Raw genomic sequence first — 24,595 nt, 5'->3', positions numbered from 1 at the left:
CTGCCTGCTTGCCTGGTTTTGACTTGTTACCTTTCCTATACTCTCTCCTCCTTTTCTTCCCTTTGCTATTTTTGCTTTCCTTTGTTTCCATCTCTTCTTTTCCATTCCTTTCTATTACTTTCCTTTCGATTCTTTTCCTTTTATTCGGTTCCGTTTCTAAAATTTCCTTCCCTCCTTGTTTTACTTATTCTTCCCTCTCCTTTCTTATCCCTTTCTTTTTCATCCTTTGCTTTATTTTATTTTCCCCTCCTTTTGTATCCTTTCCTCTTCTAGCGCTCATTTGCTTTCTTTCATTTCCTTTCTCTCAGCTCCTTATTTTACTTTCCTTGCCTTTATTTGCTTTCTGATTTCGCTCATACCAATTCATTGTTCCCATATTAAGTTACAGTGTAGTTACTACACCTACGTTTAAATTCTACATTCCCCAATATAGGATACCATTTCGGACACCCCATACCATTAGAAAATATGTATTGACATCAGAAAGTGGTAATCTTTATTTAAGAATTGTACACTTAATAATAAATATAATATTTGATGTTGTTGAAATCTATGTTTCCATCTCAGGTTATCCTGCATATACCTTGTTACCTGTCTAGGATAACTCAAAAGTTTCAATGATTCAAATTTTTTATACACTCCACGACTTGAATAAACATGACCTCGAAGTGTGTTCCTCAATTCCATCAGCTCTTCAGCTTTAATTGATAAAACCATGCCTGTACAGTACATCAACCATATCCAATAGAAATCCTCAAGTGTTAACTTCTTCCTTGTGTCAACCACTTCGATGGAGGTCATATTTATATATTTTGCTACCATATCGTCATAATATTGTTCGGCCCACAATTTGCTGAAACCAATGCCATGTATACGTAAAATCATATCATTGAGGGCTTCGTTTGTGAATTTGATTATGACATTGATCATTCTTATGTACGAGGCTTGTCCAACAATGCTGCGCAATACTTCGTTAATAAGGACACGAACAAAGACGAATATACCATACGAAGATCGAATGTGCTGCTGTTGGCTTCTAATCCCAATTAAACGCTCAATGGTTAACATTAATGAGAACACGAATAGTAATACTAGGAGTATAAAACCTAACATTGTATTGAGAATAAACCAAAATATTTTACTATCAGTTATTGGTACCATAATTATACTCAGTCGAGCAGAGCTCACAGAGTATATTAAGTTTGATTGGATAACGGTTGGTTGTACATATATAAAGGAATCGAGATAGATATAGACTTCCATATATCAAAATAATCAGGATCGAAAAAAAATTTGATTGAGCCATGTCCGTCCGTCCGTCCGTCCGTCCGTCCGTCCGTCCGTTAACACGATAACTTGAGTAAATTTTGAGGTATCTTGATGAAATTTGGTATGTAGGTTCCTGAGCACTCATCTCAGATCGCTATTTAAAATGAACGATATCGGACTATAACCACGCCCACTTTTTCGATATCGAAAATTTTGAAAAACGGAAAAAGTGCGTTAATTCATTACAAAAGACCGATGAAGCGACGAAACTTGGTAGATGAGTTGAACTTATGACGCAAAATAGAAAATTAGTAAAATTTTGGACTATGGGCGTGGCACCGCCCACTTTTAAAAGAAGGTAATTTAAAATTTTGCAAGCTGTAATTTGGCAGTCGTTGAAGATATCATGATGAAATTTGGCAGGAACGTTACTTTTATTACTATATATACGCCTGATAAAAATTAGCAAAATCGGAGAAGGACCACGCCCACTTTAAAAAAAAATTTTTTTAAAGTAAAATTTTAACAAAAAATTTAATATCTTTACAGTATATAAGTAAATTATGTCAAGATTCAACTACAGTAATGATATGGTGCAACAAAATACAAAAATAAAAGAAAATTTAAAAATGGGCGTGGCTCCGCCCTTTTTCATTTAATTTGTGTAGGATACTTTTAACGCCATAAGTCGAACAAAAATTAACCAATCCTTTTGAAATTTGGTAGGAACATAGCTTTTATGGCATTAACTGTTTTCTGTGAAAATGGGCGAAATCGGTTGATGTCACGCCCAGTTTTTATACACAGTCGTCCGTCTGTCCTTCCGCATGGCTCTTAACACGATAACTTGAGCAAAAATCGATATATCTTTACTAAACTCAGTCCACGTACTTATCTGAACTCACTTTATCTTGGTATGAAAAATGAACGAAATCAGACTATGACCACGCCCACTTTTTCGATATCGAAAATTACGAAAAATGAAAAAAATGCCATAATTCTATAACAAATACGAAAAAAGGGATGAACTATGTTAAGGTAATTGGATTGTTTTATTGACGCGAAATATAACTTTAGAAAAAACTTTATAAAATGGTTGTGACATCTACCATATTAAGTAGAAGAAAATCAAAAAGTTCTGCAGGGCGAAATAAAAAACCCTTAAAACCTTGGCAGGTATTACATATATAAATAAATTAGCGGTATCCAACAGATGATGTTCTGGGTCACCCTGGTCCACATTTTGGTCGATATCTGGAAAACGCCTTCACATATACAACTACCACCACTCCCTTTTAAAACTCTCATTAATACCTTTAATTTGATACCCATATCGTACAAACTCATTCTAGAGTCACCCCTGACCCACCTTTATGGCGATATTTCGAAAAGGCGAACACCTGTAGAACGAAGGCCCACTCCCTTTTAAAAATACCATTAACACCTTTCATTTGATACCCATATCGTACAAACAAAGTCTAGAGTCACCCCTGGTCCAGAAAGGCCCACTCCCTCTTAAAATACTCATTAACTCCTTTCGTTTGATACCCATATTGCACAAACGAATTCTGGAGTCACCCCTGGCCCACCTTTATGGCGATATCTCGAAACGGCGTTCACCTATGGAACTAAGGATTACTCCCTTTTAAAATACTCATTAACAACTTTCATTTGATACCCATATCGTACAAACGCATTCTAGAGTCACACCTGGTCCATCTTTATGGCGATATCTCGAAAAGGCGTCCACCTATAGAACTAAGGCCCACTCCCTCTTAAAATACTCATCAACTCCTTTCGTTTGATACCCATATTGCACAAACGAATTCTAGAGTCACCCCTGGCCCACCTTTATGGCGATATCTCGAAACGGCGTCCACCTATAGAACTAAGGCTCACTCCCTTTTAAAATACTCATTAGCACCTTTCGTTTGATGCCCATATTGTGCAAACAAATTCTAGGGTCACCCCTGGTCCACCTTTATGGCGATATCTCGAAACGGCGTCCACCTATGGAACTAAGGATTACTCCCTTTTAAAATGCTCATTTACACCTTTCATTTGATACACATATCGTACAAACGCATTCTAGAGTTAACCCTGATCCACCTTTATGGCTATATCCCTAAATGGCGTCCACCTATAGAACTATGGCCCACTCCCTCATAAAATACTCTTTAATGCCTTTCATTTGATACACATGTCATACAAACACATTCCAGGGTTTCCCTCGGTTCATTTTCCTACATGGTTATTTTCCCTTATGTTGTCACCATAGCTCTCAACTGAGTATGTAATGTTCGGTTACACCCGAACTTAACCTTCCTTACTTGTTTTCTAATCAACTGACTGCACTACTGTGGAAACTTCAAAACCAGATTTGATTTCAACTGGTGCTATTCCAGTTACTATATCGATTCTATCGTTAGACAATAATCCCATCCAGTATGATATAGTTGGAAACATATCTATATTGATTGGAAATTGATAGATAAGTGTGGCATTGTGTCGTTTAGCGAATTCTTGCACAATTTTAGCAAAATATCCACCAGTTTGTATTTGACCATTGCAGTTGCGCCAAACAAGGGGCCAGGGCTGTATGGGCACCATTATAGATCTTTTTTCCTTTCAAATCTTTCGCTCGATCGGGAAAGTAATCGTCATTCAATGTTTTACGTTGTAGATGAAAGTCAGGAAAATATCAATCACTATAATCGCTATAAATCCCTATAACGATTATTAAACGTTTTTGTGCACAATATTCGAAAAGAAGACGATGTTGTTATATGCTGTATTCCAAATAAAAATAATATGACTATTACGCCGTTTATGCATGAAATATACCATTTGATCCAGATTTTCAGCCAAAAAATTGTCGCTTCAACAGCGTATAAGGAGCAAATTACTTACTACACTCTTCTTCTGACATTGCTCGTTCGATTTACTCCCAAATCTAAGACAGTCGTCTATATTTACGCCAGTTACCATACGTAAAAAACTTGCAGCTCAACTATTGTTGCCGATAATAACCTACTTAGAGTTGGTATACAATAAATTAGATTCCTGTTCCGCTCATAAAATTGATGCTGTGTTCAAGCACATAACGCGATATGTGTATGGCCTATGTAAGTTTGATCATATTTCTGCTTGGAGAACTAAGTTCTTGGTTGTGAAATCCATGCTTATTTGAAAGCGAGAAGTTATATTTTTCTCGTTCAGCTGATTGCCACAAAAACGCCCTCTTTTCTATATGAAAAGCTCGTTTTTCCTAGGTTAAGTCGTTTGAATGATTTAATCGTGCTGAGTTTTAACTTTGTGGCTTCAACAAGACTCTTTTTTGTAAATACTATACGCACTTGGAATTCCATACCGGCTGCCACAAAGAACCGTATAAACCAAAGGAACTATAGACAAATTATTTATCAATATTTTTCAACATAATTTGCTTAAATTGGCCACCTATAAAACTATTAATTACTTACTTATCTTAGATTGTATTATCTTTTATTAATTTACTTTTCTGTATCTGTTTTATGTATAATGATTTCTATGGATAGTTAACTGGATGTTTAGTTCTGATATAATTTTTAAATTTAAATTAAATTCATTTTGTTAACATAAATATTATTGAGTAAGAGTTATGTGATAAAAGTTGTACTAAAAAATACTGCGGTCAGGTCTTATTGTACTAATATTTCCTAAATATAATAATAATAATAATGATTTATAGAACGTAATGGAAGTATTCATTGTGATTTTCTTCATATCTTCGTTTGAGTTGCACGACTCTTTCGCATTGTGTGCTTTTACAAAGATAAGTTTCCGGAAATGTTGTACCAATTGAACTTTGCGTATATTATTATCTATATGTAAAACATCTGAAGTGTTCCAATTAATTAATAGACGCGTTGCGAGTAATATTGGTAAGCGGAAGAGCAGCAAAGTCATATAGGTAAAGAACATTTCCGGTTTTAAATTCTTATAACACTTCACAAATGTTAAAAGAACAATAATGTATGTATTTGAAAGTTTATAGGCTTTCCTGATCTTTTCGATTTAAAATGAAAACACTAAAAAACTTAAGTTTTCCTCCATTTTTACCCAACGTTTCGCCAAACTCCTTGGCATCATCAGGGGGTTAAATCTTTATTCTGCACCGAAAAATGATAGAACAAAAATTAATTTTGACATGTTTTACACTATAACAAACATTTTTTTGACGAAAACTTACATACAAAGAAATAATTTATTACATATCTATAAAATCACAAAAACAAAGTGATTATAAACTAAAAAAGATTTATCGGTACCATCATCTCTAGGTACACTTGTCGTACTGAGTGTCATAAGCATGCTAAATAGCTAGCAGCAATAAATTTTGTGTCCTCTGTTTTGTTCATTGTCCTCTCCCTTTTTTGTAATATGTGTAGACTTTCCAACGTGAATCTGGTTCTTTCCCTCTTTTCTATGTCTATTATTTTCGCGTTCTTTATATCAGCTGTGTGTTCATGTGATAATACGTGTTGAGCAAGAGCTGTGCTGGTCTTGTTCTTCTTAATGTCAGCGTCGTGCTCTGCCAATCGGGTTCCTAGTGCTCTTTTTGTTGTTCCACCGTAGATTTTGTCACAGTTCTCATTGTCTCTCCCCGTGCATTGAATCTCGTATACTACGTTGTTTTGTTGTAGGGGTTCTATGGGGCTTTTTGTTCGTGTAAAGATAGTTGAAAGTGTGCTGTTGGATTTGTAGGCGAGGGATATATTTCGTTTTTGTTTCTTCATGTTATGGTTGAAGTTTTCAGTAAACTTGGGTATGTATGTGACACTGTGGTATTGCTTTGTCTCCGTTGCGATCTCTGTTGATGCTTTATTTCGTTTTCTATTTCCTTCTGATAGCTCTTGTTTTATTAGTGATGTAATTAGGTGACTCGGGTAATTGTTATTGGTGAATCGGGTAATTGTTATTGGTGAGTATGGAGTGTATTTTGGTTTTGTTTTTTTCCAGAACTTTTGGTGGCTTATCGTAAATATTTTGTGTATTAAATTTTTCGCTGTGTTTATTTTATATTTTTTAGGTTGTGATGATATGAAATTTATAATACGTCCGGAGGCGATGGATTTGGAGTACCAGTCAAGTATGAGTTTGGAATTTTTCCTGTGGATAAGAACATCCAAAAAGGGTATAACCGAATTTTCCTCTTTCTCCATGGTAAATTGCAGCTTATTATGGTACTTATTTAGCGTGCTCAGAATAATATCCAGGTCGTTTCGTTTGACAATCGCAAAAAAGTCATCCACGTTTTAGTTCCGAGATGGTATTTTCCAGTAAATCATCCTTTATTATATCTGCTATGGTTGGAGAAAGTGGGTCTCCCATTGGCATTCCAAAGCTTTGTGTGAAAATTTTGTCATCGTAGGTAAAGTAATTGTTGTCGTTCAGACAGAAATTCAAAAGTTTAAGGAACTTGTTTTTTGGGATGTTCGATTGCAGTTTGTTAAATTTCGTCATAATGATTTTTATGCCTAAGTACGTTGATATGTTAGTAAATAACGATACCACATCGAATGACACTAGTATCTGGTCTTCACTAATATTTATGTTTTTCAATTTATCTTTTAGTATGTAATGTATATAATTCAATATATTTTGATTGCTTTCTAGTTTTCTCACATATATACATATGTACATATTTACTTATTTAAATTAAATAAAGCTTTTAGGTAATTTACTATTTCTAATTTAATTCATCGGGCCCAATTTTATCTAGAAAGCTTGAGTGAAATAGAAAATGAATTCACTTAATTCATTAAATTTTCGTTGAGACCATATTGAAAATATAATGATTAATGATACTTGACATGAGGCCCTGATGTTTTATCCTTAATGGGCACAAAGTGACCTTCTTAAGTATCCATTATATAATGTAGCCAAAAAATCGATATAACGAAATTAAGGACGAAAAAGGGCATTCCTATATTAATTAAAAAGGATAATTCACTCTTATTGCATTCATATAAATTTGCTCAAATTTTTTTTTAGAAAAAAACGTATTTATTAAAAAATGTTAAATTAAACACTGTGAACACAATGCATTTTCAAAAATATATCCCCAGTAACTACAGCGTTGTACAGGTATAAGGGAAACGAGATAGATATAGACTTCCATATATCAGCATCATCAGTATCGAAAAAAACGTTGACTAAGCCATGTATGTCCGTCCACCCGTTAACACGATAACTTCAGATATCTTCACCAAATTCGGTATACAGTCTTACTTGGACCCAGAATTTATTGGAATTGAAAATGAGCGAAATCGGACGATAACCACGGATACTTTCCCCATGTTGAAAATATAGAAAAATGGAAAAACGCGATAGTTCAAAAACGAGTACCTCTAAGCCAATGAAATTTGATAAGGGGATTGATTTTAAGACGCAAAACATAAATTCCAAAAAATTTTGGAATATGGGCGTTCCACATGCCCACATTTAGAAGAAGACAATTTAGAACTTTAACAAGCCGTAAAAAAAGTCATTAAAAATACTAAATTGAAATTTGGCAGAGACACAATTCTTGCTAAATGATATAGACTGAGTGAAGACAATGGAAATCGAACCGAACCGAGCTTAGACTTTCTTACTTGTTAAGCAAAAAACTGGCACAGGGCTTTACATTTTGCAATTGCACGAAGTAAGTTTCAGAGAACAAAAAAAAAATATTTTGCGTGGGTATAAACCTGGAACTCTTCTTTTCATTTAGCTGTTTTACGGAAAAACGGATCTTTGACACTTGATATCTCTTTGCACCTAACTCCTTAATAATGTAATAATATTATTATTACTAGTATTTTTATTTTTTCAATTACGATGAGTGTGTTAAAAGAATATACTCAAAAAGTATTAGAGCTCTATTTGTTTGATTACACTGCAACGTGAGCTTGATGGATCACAAAGTTCAGGTTGTTGTCATCAATCATTACGCACTAATGCAAGTACCTTAGTGCGTGTCCGAACATGTAATCACAATTTCTGAATTGATTAATATTTTTTTCATAGGTGTTGACTTCGTATGTTTCACTCATTCAGCCATACTTTTTCTTAGACTCTTACAAACTAAATAAAATAGTATATTAAAACTATTCTAAGAGCCAAGTTCAAGAATTTACAAAAATGGTTCTAATATGCTATTGTGTTTTACTATTAATCTTCATCATCACATCACTGACTGCAACTCCAGCATTTTTCAATTGGAACAAAAGAAATGATTTAACAATAAATGTGATTTTAAATAAAATTAATATGGAAGTAAATGTAAAAAAAATTATCGTTGTTAAGGCTGAACATTTGCAAAAGAACTGCCTTTCAGATGAAGATATTAAAAGAGCTACAATAAATCATGTAATTTCATTAATACAACCAAATTCCGACTGCTTTGAGGGTATCATTAGTGATGTACTTGTAATACGCTGTGTGTCTGAGGAATTCAGACAAAAAAGATTTCGACTTAATGGTGAAATGTTTAAAAAATAGACGACACAGTTCTATTATCTTTATATGGAATACCGAATTAGGCGGCGCAACGCCAAACCCACATCAAGAGCTTCAAAAGCAACAGCGCTTACTTTTCGAATTTTGTGCACGAAAACATTTGCTAAATGTCATTGGTATTTACAAAGATTACAAGAATGATGGGTATTTCTACACTTTTAGTTATTTTCCCGAATTTCATTTACAACGCAAAACATTGGATGAAGATTTCTTTCCGGATCGCATAAAAGACTTGAAAGGTGCCGCTATAAGAGCACTACCAAAACAACTACATCCATGGACACTCATTTGGCGCAATCAAACAGGTCACATAAATGTTGATGGATATTTAATGAGAATTTTACAAGAATTTACAAAGCGACACAATGCCACACTCACATATCCTGTACCATTCAATCCAGATCAAGCTTATACAATACCATTTTGGATATCTCTAATGCAGAACGATACAATAGATGTATTAGTGGGAAATGCACCTGTAGATATAAAATCTGGTTTTGATATGACAACAACTATTGCACCAGTAGAATGGACAATGATGCTGCCTATGCCCCCAACTGTGCTGGATAGTGAAGTTTTTCTGATTATTCTTCTAAATTCATTCCTGGCTCTAATTTTGCCCGTACTACATTTTGTGTTCCCTTTATTGCTAGTCGCTGAAGATTTTCTTTTGCGAAGAGCCTTTCAACAAAGTCCTACAAATAATTATTATCTCTTTATATGGCTGCACGTCAATATAGTATTTCGTAGCTTAATTGGACAACCGGTGGGGACTCGACTTCCATAACCATTGCGCACAACGAAACGTGTTCTCTTCGGTCTGTTATTTATTAGTTGATTTTTTACCCGCATTCTAACACCAGCTGCGCTTAACTCTTATATAACTCACCCAATGTCTTACGTACCTATTAAAAGCTTCAATGATCTCCTTAATTCAAATATGAAAGTAAAACTTACAAAATTTCAATACGACACATTACCATTATATATGGGTGAAGAAAACTTTAAAAAATTTAATAAAATATTCTTAGTTTATACGGAACATGATGTATATACACTGCAGAGCATATTGTTGGACAGACAGCACGTTTATACAATATTAAGCCCACTTTGGCCCGCCATTGCTAAATATCAAACGCTTTTAGCAAAGCCTCTCTTCTATGTTAGTGAAAATCTATGTATAGTTAGAGGTCTTCCGATATATTTACCTCTGCAAGAACACTCGATTTTCACAAAATCGCTAGATGAAATGATTTTGTTAATTCACAGTGTAGGCTTAAGTGATTTCTGGACAAAATTGTCGTATCTTGATATGATAAGGGCTGGCAAATTCAATACAACTAGACCTCAAGAAACGCGACCAAACCAAATTGATTTAAACAATTTTTATTTGTTATGGTGGTTATATCGACTAGGTATCGCTGTAGCGGTTTTAGCATTCATCGCAGAACTTTTGTATTCCAAGATATCAAAAAAGAGGAGAAATACAAGAGTGATTACAACAAAACAAAGAAATACGCAGAGCACGTAAAAGCATACAAATGGTTAAAACACCTCAAAAATACTCATCATGACCCATGCCAAGTTTGGAATACATCTTTGTAAGACTTCAGCGGGAGCCCGCTTATAAGAAGTCAAGTGACGTAAAAACAAAAGTTTAGAACCGAAACCACATATAATAATCTTTTAGACTCAAAATCGAAAGAACATTTTTAACCATTTATACTCGATTTATTTTTGGGATTAGTCACTGTAACCTAATCAGACAAGGTTCATAAAGATAGTCGTACCAAACATCATTGGGGCCGTTACTCACATTTCAAATCATTAAGTCCTGCATTCCTAATCAGCGGAAGGTTGCATCAATTCGACGCATTGCGACGAATAGGTCTGCTGATACTCCATCTGACTTCCGCCCCATTCTCCAAGGCTTTTGAATCAGTAATAGCTGAATAACTAACTAATCATGTACAAAATAAGTAACTGCTGTCACTTATTCAGTCTAGATTTAAGGCTAAACATGGTTGCACAACAGCAATGCTTACGATTATTGACGATATTCACTTTGATGAAAACTTTGAAATGCTACTTTGTCTACTTGATTTTTTCTAATTCATTTGACTCCGTTGACCACCAGTTGCTTTGCGATAAGGTAAAGGCTTACCTTGGGTTGAGTGATGATAGTCTGCAATGTATCTACAAGTTTGACATGTGCTGATCACGTTAACTTAGCCATAGGTAAGGAATATGGTGCTCTGCGGCATTTGCGGCTATCAACGATGTTTACTACCCATAACATACGGCATAAAGTGGCTGTCCAACTAATTTTACCTTATGTGACCTACGCTGAACTGATTTACAACAAGCAAGATTCACACTTTGCTCAAAAGAAGATGCGGTCTTAAACCATATCACACGCTATGTGTATGCACTGTAAAAGTTTGATCACACATCTTGATGGAAATCTCACCTTTTGGGACGTCCAATTTCTGACTATCTTAAAGCCAGAAGCTATATATTTGTCGATTTGCTCACTAAAACGCCCATATACCTTTCACAAGATATGCTCGTACAACGTAGACTCGTAAGTAGACTTTTTTTCGTAAATACTATACGTACCTGGAACTCTATTCCCAATTTTATAAGAGATAATTCAAGTGGCAGCAAATTCAAGAATGTTATCTATAACTATTTCTCAGACAATACTTAGTACATAGACTGACATTAGAGTTAATAGCTTTGGCCTTTTTAACCGGTCTCCTGAGATATGGCTTTATAAATGGATTTGCTGGGATATGACCTTGTTAACAGAATATCTGAAATACGTACTTTTTAACAAAACTCTTAATTTGCGGCTTATCTATTAGGATAGGTCTATATATCAAAACAAAAACCAAACATATATCTAAAAAGCATGAAAACGTCATCAAATTTATTCATCTTTCAAATCTATTAAAAAAGATTTTATTTAAAAAACGTTTAATTTTTTACAACTGACTCAAAAATGCCAACCTCAGCCATTTAAAACTGTTTAATTTTTCAAAACAGAGGTCGATTTTTTAAAATCGCTTGCGACAATTTAGTTATTTAAAACCCGATATCAAAATCGTTATCAGCATCGAAGCGAAAGACAATTTCACAGGATTATAAACTCTTATATTGAAAAATGTAGAATGTTCATAAAAATAATTACAATTATATCGTTTTCTTTTCTAGAAAAAATGTTACGCTGATGTTGCACAATTAAATTCTTACTTTTGATCTGGGTCACCTATCGCTATGTAAAATGGTAACGAGACCTCTTTTCTTATTTACTTTTGTGAAAGGAGCACATAAGCTCAAGGAATAGAATAGAAAAATCAACAGGTAACATTTTTAAGTAAAGAAAACTCCATTAATAAATAAGTATTTATGCACAAGTATATTGAAAAATACAGAAATGCGAATTTTATTTATTACTATAGTACCCGGCAGACTTTGTTCTGCCGAAAACTGCTTTGCTTACATTTTTAAAGTGAGCCTCGCTTCCCCTGTTCACTCTCTATTCCATTCTCTCCTACCTTATCTTCCATTTTTCTTCCCATTCTTGTCCATCCCATATTTGGTTAATCTTCCATCAACTTCTGAACACATTCCCACTCCCACTCGCACTCCCACTTCTATTCCTAATTCGAATCCCATACCTACTCCTACATCGAATTACACACCCGTTCTTATTCCCACTTCCACAACTAGTCACCCTACAACAGCTACAGCTATCTTCCTCTCTTACCTCAATTTACTCATATTTGGAAGCTCTATACCAAATATGGAATACCTGCTTCATCCGACCGGCCGATTTCATAGTCTATGTTTTCTTAACCAATACGAAATAACATGAAACTAACGCAGATACAAATTTTAAAATGCCATTGATCTTTACATAGCATATATATGAATACAGTTAATTGCGACGTTTTACTGCCCGATAATATTCCTCAGTAAACAGATGAGATATTGCAGCTTCTACAAAAAAAAAATTAAAATGTTAAATCTGCTTGCTTCTCCATTTCATGTTTTAGCCCCGTATCTTCCTCCTCTCACTTTCTCGACTTTTCTCTCTGCTACTCTCACTTAATTTCTCTCCCACAATCTTCCCCCCTTCCTACCTTCTCCTCGAGAAAGCTGTTCTTTGCGCGGTCTAAGGCCACCAAAATAAGGTGACTACTGGCATCACCACAGTATTAAAAGTCCAGTGTACTAATTTGATATTTATATTCCAGCAGAAAAAATCTATTTCTCTGACTGAAAATACTCTAGAAAATTGGTTAGGTTTCTGTCCATCTACCTAATCTCCTCACCATGATGTTGCTTTTAATATTAGGGTTCTATTCCAGGGAGGGTGGTAACAGAAACGAGAATTTGGTGCACTCTGCTCAACTGAGCGCGGTTGAAAATTTTGGTTTAAATCTTAAACTTTTTGGTCCACATATACAACCAAACTTTATTGTGGCTTTAAATGCAGACCTTGCAAAGTTTAAATGAAACGGCTCATATGACTGGCTTTTCATTGAAACATTTTGGTTTAGGTTTTAGTCCAAACAACCAAAACCAACCAAGATATTTTATAAATTTCTTAAAATTATTGAGTAGTTTTAAGAGTATTACAAAAAAGCTTAAAATCAGCAGAAAACTTTGCGAAGTTTCAAATATATTTCCAAAAGTATTAATTATATGAATCGTTTCGAGGCCTTACATATACGGCATTGCGCAGGCATCTTCTAAGTATGCGGCCCATCCAGTTTTTCTCCAGCACTGCTCTGGATGCTAGTCACAAACCAACTCCTAGGTGGTGCGACCAGTCAAACTTGAAACGCCTGCATATGATGTTTCAGATATCATTAGTGGTATAGGTCCGCAAACAATTAGCACTATCAAGCGCTTCTTGGTGAAGATGCTAAGGGTTGGTCCCCAACGAGGAAAATACTAATATAAATCTATTGAAATTTTACAGGCCAGCCAAAAACGATGTTGTCTGTTCTGCTGAACTTTAACAAATTAATTAAAACAATTTAAAGAATAAAAATTCGATTAATCGAATATTTTCTTTTTTGCCATCCCTACCCGTCAGTGACTGTGCTTTGAAATATGGGTGAAATATATACTCACACTGTGCCACCAAATGAGAAAAATCCTTTGTTTTTAAAAATGCCTTGTTTTCAGGTGTTGTCTTTTCTTAAGCCACCTCCATACAAAACCAAAATTAAAAGTTCAACAGTACCCAAAAATTAGCTCACAGCTTAATAGCAACTTAGTTCCTTCGTGTCAGCCAAGGATATAAAGAATGTGTTGAGCAAATCAAAACCAGACCATGCCACGTACGAGCGTTTATATTTTATTGCACTTTACGGTAGGTGATTGAGACTGCACTCTTGAGAGCTGTTATCATGTTAAGGTGGCTATTGTTGCAGTTAAAATAATCCATCGATTTTTGAAGTGCGTAGATATCTACCTAAGCATGCACATTAGACCCGTAAAAAGCTGTAAAAGTCAGTCCCTAAAGTTGCAGCATATATTGAGACAGTTTTGGTAAGTATTTGTTTAATCTTTCTAAAACTATCCGCAATTTCTTTTTTAACTTTTAAGCTATTGCATAGATTTTATCGCGGGTTTGGCGACTAAATCAAAAAAACCGTAACGGATATCTGTCAAAAAAGGTTTGAAAAGGTTCGAAAAAGGTTCGGTGTTAGCAACAGGCCAAATACATAAAATTGGGTCTCTATCATAAAGTTAAAGTTAAATTAAAGTTAAAGTTAAAGTTAAAATTAAAGTTAAAGTTAAAGTTAAAATTAAAGTTAAAGTTAAAGTTAAAATTAAAGTTAAAGTTAAAGTTAATGTTAAAAATAAAGTTAAAGTTAAAGTCAATATTAACTTCACATTTATTCAATAAAATTAAAAAAATTGTTTTCTTATCGGTCACCACGCTTAAAAAGTGTAAGTTGAATTAATATCAAAGACAAAACTTGAATTAATATCAAAGAAAACAAAATGTTGCATAAATGTTATAATTGCATAAGTTGATAATATGCAATAGCTTTACCGCGGCAGTTCCAGAGGGCCACGCGTCCTTTTTTTTTATCAATTTTACTTCCTTTATATTAGTTGCGTTTCATATTTTTCCCCAATCAGTGGCTATACAAAAATGAAATCCAAACTTTCTGATAGCCTGTGAACACTCCATTCATGTGATATCTACATATATTGGCGTAAAATATCTCAGAATCATGCAGGTCCAAACTTTGGACATCGTATAGAAAACGAGGGCTAGGTTAGGTTAGGCTGAACTGGCCGGTCCATGAGGACCTCACATAGACTGAATGAGACCGTAGTGTTACCAGAAGTTTGTTTTAACGACCAAACTGAAAAATCCTATCAAAAACCAGGACCTACCTACTAGGAGCTTCCTAGGACTTAAGCCACTTGCTGCTTCTAGATCTGACAGCTGTATCACTCCTTACTGGAGTTTGGCAAGCGCAGGGCATGACCGATCGTTTTCTCTGCACACGCGCACTTCCTACATCTGCTATCATTGGCCCACCATAATTTAAAGACATGTGACACCAGAAAGAGGTATACAGTCAGAATACCCGTCACAAGTATACATTCCTCTCTCTTTAATGATGGAAGAAACTTTGTTAGTCTATGGTTGTAAGGCCTATACATAATCTTCGACACTCTCGATCATATGCACGTCGCGCCTTCTCTTAATCTCACCCAATCTAATTGTGACGTCAACGGAGCAGGCTTCAAGGGATGCGCCCTTTTGGCTAGTTAATCCGCTTTTAATTCCCATCTATTCCCATATGACCTGGGGCCTAATATAGATGTATTCTTCTCCCTGTATCGACTCTTTCCAAGTATTGCTTACATGTAAACACACTTTTAGAAGCTGTGCTATGTGAGATTAGTGCCTTAATTGTTGCTTAGCTGTCAATATAAAAGTTGACACGGCTGCAGTTTAAGCTATGTGCTTCCAGTATTTCTACTGCTTTGGTTACGGCTGTTACTGCCGCCTGAAAAACGCTGCAGTGATCTAGCAGCTTTTAGGATCTGTTTATTTCCGAATCAGCACAGTATACCACAGACCCAACTCTTTTCATTACTTTGAAACCAGCGGTGTACACGCGTGTCACCTCACCCACCATTTGGGCACCCTTACGCAAACTATTCACCTCTATTGTGGCTTTAAGGGCCTCTTCGAAGCGCAGATACAGAATTTTCTCTGTTCGTACTGTAATTGATAAAGCTATACTACTATGGCCGTATGGTTTAGATATATACGCCACCGATAAACGCTGCCGCCAATTTTTGTCGTTTTTCGCACGCCGCCGCCGAATGTCAAAAATAGCGTCGCGGCGGCGACCGGCGCGTTACTATATTTTCTACTCGTTTAAGACTGGTTAGGCCATTTATTGTTAATGTCGAAAATTGGTCGAAAGTGGTATCAACGGATGCGCATCACTGCCAGTTATAAGAAACTAATTGCGAAATTTAACTCTTTCTAACCCTAAAAGAAAAGTTATATAATAAATTTATATGATCACTTTGCATATTTGTTTCAAAAAATTAATAATGAACAATAATTTCGAATAAAATGACCCAAGGCGAACATGTTTCCAAATTGTCCTCAAGTTGTTAGAAAAAACACATTATCCAAAAAAGGTGCCGATTTTTAGAAAAATTTATATTGCGATTGGCTGAAAGATTAAGCGAAATCAGTGATGCAAATTTCTTTAGTAGGTTCTAGGGGCATAAACATTCCTTTGAAATGATTCTTACCTCATACTTAAGTTGAGGATATATGTACGTACGAGAAGGGTTTGAAAAATCACTTGGGCTTACATTCAAACATCTGTTGTTTTTTTGTGAAACTATAAAATAGTGTCTGAAATGTAAATTTTGATTTTCACACATCATCCTTCAACACACAAGTCTCCCGGTTTGACATTTCCTTAAGTTGGTGGCCCTATCCAAAACTAGTACTTGGAGTAAATCACATTGATTACACTGGTTTACAGCAAAAATGCACCAGAGACGCCATTATGAAATTCCTATGTAAAATCGCACCTTGATTACGAAAATCAAGGTTATTTATAATTTTATATTTTAATTATATCTTTTTAGATTTTTCGAATAGCCGTTTTTCAAAAAAAAAAAAAAAAAATTGGGTCCACTTAATCATATATATCTCAAGAAAGAATTGAGCAATTCCAAAACGGCTTGAAGATTTTAAAAGGCAATAAAATTATCTATAAACTGTGCACACAACACTTTTTGATAGGCCCTGCAGATTTAAAGATAACGAACAATTATTACGGATTTTTTCAATTTTCTTTTTTTAATATAAAGAAATTTGTACTTTCCGAGGAAGGATCTCGAAAACTTTTTATTTTTTTTGGCAGATTTTGCTTCTCTCTAAGCTCTGTTTAATTGCAAAAAAATAAGCTTTCATTCAACAAAATCGATGAACTTATACAAAAGTTATATGTATTCAAATAAATATATCCATATAGTAAAACTTAAGTACCCTACAAATAATAGGATATGTACATGTGATTCTGTCTTAACTCTATGATCTTATTTTATAATTGAAAAAGTTATGTGTCTTGTTTTGCACTTATTATACCTTTCATGAACATGAAATGGTATATTAACTTTTGTCCGATGTTTGTAACGTTGGGAAATATAGAAGATAGACTCACCATTAAGTATACCGAATTGATCTCGGCGACGAACTGAGTTGATATAGCCATGTCCGTCTGTCCGTCATCCGTCTGTCTGTTAGAACGAAAACTTGTCCCTAAAATTTTGAGATATCTCAATGAAATTTGGCACAGGGATGTATTTTGGTATTATATTAGACATTTGTCGAATCCGGTATGATCGGACCACTATAACATATATCTCCCATACAAACGATCGCTCAGATAAGACGATTTTGGTCATTCCTGTCGCAATTTCGAAAGTATAAACGTGAAACTCGGTGATATATATTCTAATATATCATAGAAGATTTTCTGAAAAACCCATTTCAATCGGAGCTATATATAATATATATCCCATACAACCGATCGTTCAGATAAGGGGGTGTTTTGCCATTTTTATACTCAGTTGAGCAGAGCTCACAGAGTATACTAAGTTTGATTTGATAACGGTTGGTTGTACATAAATAAAGGAATTGAGATAGATATAGACTTCCATATATCAAAATAATCAGGATCGAAAAAAAATTTGATTGAGCCATGTCCGTCCGTCCTTTAACACGATAACTTGAGTAAATTTTGAGGTATCTTGATGAAATTTGGTATGTAGGTTCCTGAGCACTCATCTCAGATCGCTATTTAAAATGAACGATATCGGACTATAACCACGCCCACTTTTTCGATATCGAAAATTTCGAAAAACCGAAAAAGTGCGATAATTCATTACAAAAGACCGATACAGCGATGAAGCTTGGTAGATGAGTTGAACTTATGACGCAGAATAGAAAATTAGTAAAATTTTGGACAATGGGCGTGGCACCGCCCACTTTTAAAAGAAGGTAATTTAAAATTTTTGCAAGCTGTAATTTGGCAGTCGTTGAAGATATCATGATGAAATTTGGCAGGAACGTTACTCCTATTACTATATGTACGCGTAATAAAAATTAGTAAAATCGGAGAAGGACCACGCCCACTTTTAAAAAAAAAATTTGTTTAAGTAAAATTTTAACAAAAAATTTAATATCTTTACAGTATATAAGTAAATTATGTCAACATTTAACTCCAGTAATGATATGGTGCAACAAAATACAAAAATAAAAGAAAATTTCAAAATGAGCGTGGCTCCGCCCTTTTTCATTTAATTTGTCTAGGATACTTTTAACGCCATAAGTCGAAAAAAAATTAACCAATCCTTTTGAAATTTGGTAGGGGCATAGATTTTATGACGCTAACTGTTTTCTGTGAAAATGGGCGAAATCGGTTGATGCCACGCCCAGTTTTTATACACAGTCTTCCGTCTGTCCTTCCGCATGGCCGTTAACCCGATAACTTGAGCAAAAATCAACATATCTTTAATGAACTTAGTTCACTTGCTTACTTGAACTCACTTTATCTTGGTATGAAAAATGATCGAAATCCGACTATACCACGCCCACTGTTTCGATATCGAAAATTACGAAAAATGAAAAAAATGCCATAATTCTATACCAAATACGAAAAAAGGGATGAAACATGGTAAGGTAATTGGATTGTTTTATTGACGCGAAATATAACTTTAGAAAAAACTTTATAAAATTGTTGTGACACCTACCATATTAAGTAGAAGAAAATGAAAACGTTCTGCAGGGCGAAATAAAAAACATTTAAAATCTTGGCAGGTATTACATATATAAATAAATTATCGGTATCCAGCAGATGATGTTCTGGGTCACCCTGGTCCACATTTTGATCGATATCTGGAAAACGCCTTCACATATACAACTATCACCACTCCCTTTTAAAAATCTCATTAATACCTTTAATTTGATACCCATATCGTACAAACTCATTCTAGAGTCACCCCTGGTCCACCTTTATGGCGATATCTCGAAAAGGCGTCCACCTATAGAACTAAGGCCCACTCCTTTTAAAAATACGCATTAACACCTTTCATTTGATACCCATATCGTGCAAACAAAGTCTGGAGTCACCCCTGGTCCACCTTTATTGCGATACCTCGAAAAGGCGGCCACCTATAAAACTAAGGCCCACTCCCTTTTAAAATACTCATTAACTCCTTTCGTTTGATACCCATATTGCACAAACGAATTTTAGAGTTACCCCTGGCCCACCTTTATGGCGATATCTGGAAACGGCGTCCACCTATGGAACTAAGGATTACTGCCTTTTAAAATACTCATTAACACCTTTCATTTGATACCCATATCGTACAAACACATTCTAGAGTCACCCCTGGTCCACCTTTATGGCGATATTTCGAAAGGGCGTCCACTTATAGAACTAAGGCCCACTCCCTTTTAAAATACTCATTAACACCTTTCGTTTGATGCCCATATTGTGCAAACAAATTCTAGGGTCACCCCTGGTCCACCTTTATGGCGATATCTCGAAACGGCGTCCACCTATGGAACTAAGGATTACTCCCTTTTAAAATGCTCATTAACACCTTTCTTTTGATACCCATATTGTACAAACAAATTCTAGGGTCACCCCTGGTCCACCTTTATGGCGATATCTCGAAACGGCGTCCACCTATGGAACTAAGGATTACTCCCTTTTAAAATACTCATTAACACCTTTCATTTGATACCCATATCGTTCAAACGCATTCTAGAGTCACCCCTGGTCCACCTTTATGGCGATATCTCGAAAAGGCGACCACCTATACAACAACCACCACTCCCTTTTAAAACCCTCATTAATACCTTTAATTTGATACCCATATCGTACAAACACATTCTAGAGTCACCCCTGGTCCACCTTTATGGCGATATTTCGAAACGGCATCCACCTATAGAACTAAGGCCCACTCCCTTTTAAAATACTCATTAACACCATTCGTTTGATGCCCATATTGTACAAACAAATTCTAGGGTCGCCCCTGGTCCACCTTTGTGGCGATATCTCGAAACGGTGTCCACCTATGGAACTAAGGATTACTCCCTTTTAAAATACTCATTAACACCTTTCATTTGATACCCATATCGTACAAACGCATTATAGTCACCCCTGGTCCACCTTTATGGCGATATCTCGAAAAGGCGACCACCTATACAACAACCAAACTCCCTTTTAAAACCCTCATTAACACCTTTCATTTCATACCCATATCGTACAAACGCATTCTAGAGTCAACCCTGATCCACCTTTATGGCTATATCCATAAATGGCGTCCACCTATAGAACTATGACCCACTCCCTCATAAAATACTCTTTAATGCCTTTCATTTGATACACATGTCATACAAGCACATTCCAGGGTTTCCCTCGGTTCATTTTCCTACATGGTTATTTTCCCTTATGCTGTCACCATAGCTCTCAACTGAGTATGTAATGTTCGGTTACACCCGAACTTAACCTTCCTTACTTGTTTATTTTATATTTATCTTAAAAATCGTTTAGGTATGCAGATCTGTTCACTATATATTTCTTATCTTATGCATCCAATTATTTGGAGATTACGAGCGTGATAAGATTATTGTTCAGCCCCATTCATGAAAGGTATGAAGTTTTCGGCACAGCCGAAGACAGTCCCGTCCTTACTTGTTTAGATTAGGATCGTTTTCTCTTATGAGAAACCAACAGTAGTCACCCATCATATCGACATCCCAGGATCCTTGATACCGACTTTCAATCATTTTCATTTGCTGGTGAAACCTTTCGACATCCTCGTCACTTTCGTCGCCAAGATTTTGCGGGAAAAAATTTACATGGGAGTGTAGAAAATGAATTTTTAAAGAATATTTACTCCTTAAAGAAAATCAAAAAGTATATTAGATAAATACATAAGTGACACATTAGTATATAATTTTCTTAGGCTGGATTTATCTTTCAATTCAGAACAAATTTTTAGTTTACATTTCTCTCGTTCTTGTTTGTTCGAACTGGACGATGAATTCAGATTTAGGGCTACATATTCTCATGTAGATTTAAAAATTTTCATACAAATTTTTTGTTTATCGGGCAGATAGGTTTTAAAGTTAACTGAGAAAACAGTCTTAAATATTTTTTTTTATTTACCCATTTCCGCATAGTTTTTGATTAAGTCGTTCACTATCATCTCGTGGTTAGGACTTTTGTGTTTGCCTAAAAAAGAATTGAATGGGTATTTCAGCGCACCACTTCTCCTTCATATCAACACTAACGCGGTCGGTTTTTTTGCATACTATAATGCTTTTTTTTGTTTCGACAATGAATAATAATTTTTTAATTTCTGCTGAAGAAAAATTTGATGCGCGCTTCTGGTCAGACATTTTGCTATTTTGTTTTGATTATTATTCATCTTTCTCAACTAATACCATACTTTATTACTAAAATCAGCTGATTTTATTTGACTTCATTGGAAAGTTAACTCTTCACTGTGAAATTTATTGAAGTATAGGTTAACTCTGGCAATTGAGTTAAAGTAAAATTTGAGTTAACTCGCCAGTGTAAAAACGGCTCTAATTGGACCCAATTTTTTTTTAAACGGTAATTCGTAAATATCGTGATTTTACATAGGAATTTCATAATGGCATCTCTGGTTCAGAAGAAAAGTTGTAATTTGCGATCCAGTGTTATAGCCTATCAACCAAGTTTAAATATCACTACACGTTACGACTTCTTTTACAAATGTGAATACGTAGGCACCAGAGATCTGCTTTGAGTACTAATAAAATTAGTGTACTTAGTCATGAGCCAAACAATTGTGTCTAAATGTGTACTTAGTCAAGTACAGAAAAATACTATGAGTGATTAGCACATAAAATAGAAAATACATACGAGTGCCCCGTAACACATATGTCTCATACATATATGACATTGTTGAGTATAAACTGATGTCATAGTCGCTTTAGCTCAGTAGCACTTTGATTACGTGTGTAATACACTGTATATATCGTTTATCATCGGTTTTACTTTGGCGCTGTATTCAGTTTAGTTTCGTGTACATCGTTGTGTTGCTAGCATCAGAAAACTGATAGGACTTTATTCATTTTATTGCACTATTAGTCTTACTTATTCCAATTGGTGTTTTCGTATAAGATAGTTGACTTTCTTGCTCAATAAGTCAATTGAGTACTGAACTGCTTCGTGGCTTATGAGCGGTTATTAATTTCACGAAGCATGACTATGTAAATATGTGTTAGTGGATATAAGTGCTTGATATTCTTTGTTTGCATACGCACTAATACCCATATTTTGGTTAGTCCACTAATAACCTTAAAAGATGAATAATTGCAGCTCACTCGTAGGCACATATATTTACCAGGTGAGGCTTTGCCTTCGCAAGAACACTCAAAGTGGAGAAGCAAAAGCTTTCCCAACACAGTCGAACTAATGACCGTGTGTGCTATGTATTGTAGTGAACAGTCGAACTAGTCTGAAAGCTCAAGTTAAGCCGTCGTCCATAATGAGCACTTAGATCATAAGGCCGGAAAACAGCAGTTAACATCTTTCAACTTAAAATCGGTCGACTTTCATTCTAAAATATCGTTTTGATTTAACGAAGACTATTGAAATCAATGTTGAGAACAAAAACGTCTGCACACTTTGATCTACATTTTAAAAATTGCATCCAGGGTCCTTGTAAAATTTTAATTATGTAGATACGCCGAGGATTATACGATTTTCAGCCATGAGTTACGCAATGACATCCACTTAGACTGCTTATGATTTCGAGGGCGGCATCCTTGGCCGAATAGTCACTCCGTAACGTTTCAAGGTGTTTCTCTGATGTAGCTCGGCAGCATAGCGCTGCAAAAGCATCCGTTGGAAAGTCTTCAGAGCTACACCTAGAGATTCTAGGTAAGTGACATCGACGAAGGTATGAGTTCGAAGTCGCAGTTGTATAGTTTATGTGCTGGTATATTGTGTGAGGGTCAGAAGTCGTGGTAGCGACTGGTGGTCGTGATTGCTACTATTCGCACATCGGGAATTGTAGCTCGTAAAAACAGCCGAAAATACTGGAGGCGCCATGTGCCACGAGAGTAATGAGTATTAATAGACGATTAATAGCAACCGTAAGTCGCCTTTGTGCGTGACCGCCAAAGAGCCACAAATGATTTAAAGAAATTGTGTTCGCCACGATTATTAGGAGTTAACACCAGGTGAAACTACGCTTTGCACGAGATATACAGACAAAAGTGTGACCATTTTATGCATCTCTTTTTCTTTTCAGAAGACGCAGCAGTACCAATTCCAAAGACCGCGGTTAGGTTCGGAGCCACTGTGGAGTACGTGAATGACTAACAATCCCTCCGCAAGGAGCTACTCCTGAAAATGTTTGATAGATCTGCGAGATTTTTGTCATTCTGATCATTTGAGTATACTTATTGGTGAATCTATCTCTTTTTCTTTAAGGACTTACAATACTGAGATTCGTAACAAACTTAGGTCAGGTTAGGTTAGGTTGAACTGCCCGGTCCATGAGGTCCTCTTGGCAAATACCAGAAGCTTCCTAGGACTTAAGCCAATTTTTCTGCTTCTAGATCTGACAGTCGTATCACTCCTAATAACTGGAGTCTTAGCCTGGCAAATGCAGTGCACGAGCACAGAACGTGCTCCATCGTTTACTCCTACTACCCAGACTTCCTACATATGCTATCACTGACCAAGCCTAATTTAAAGGCATGTGACGCCAGAAGGCAGTTTCCAGTCAGAATACCCGTTATTAGTATAGGGTCCTCTCTTTTTAATGATAGAAGCAACTTTGTTAGTCTAAGGTTGTAAGACCTACACATAATCTTCGACACTTTACAGCTCCGAACTTGAACCCACGCATTTCCCGCTTGGTCGATCATGTACACCTCTCGCCTTCGCTTAATCTCGCCAGTCTAATTGGGACCTCTACGGAGCAAGCTGCAAGGGATGCTCCCTTTTTAGCTATTCCATCCGCGTTTTATTCCCATCTATTCCCATATGCCCTGGGACCCAATATAGATGTATGCTTCTCCCTGTCCCGATTCTCTCCAGAGACTGCTTATACTCTAGCATGCATTTAGATGCTGTGCTATGCGAGATTATTGCCTTAATTGCTGATTGACTGTCAATATAAAAGTTAA

The sequence above is a fragment of the Eurosta solidaginis genome, chromosome 3 (genome assembly GCF_040869045.1).
Source record: "Eurosta solidaginis isolate ZX-2024a chromosome 3, ASM4086904v1, whole genome shotgun sequence".
Classification (NCBI taxonomy): Eukaryota; Metazoa; Arthropoda; class Insecta; order Diptera; family Tephritidae; genus Eurosta; species Eurosta solidaginis.
Note: the sequence above shows the minus strand (reverse complement) of the source record.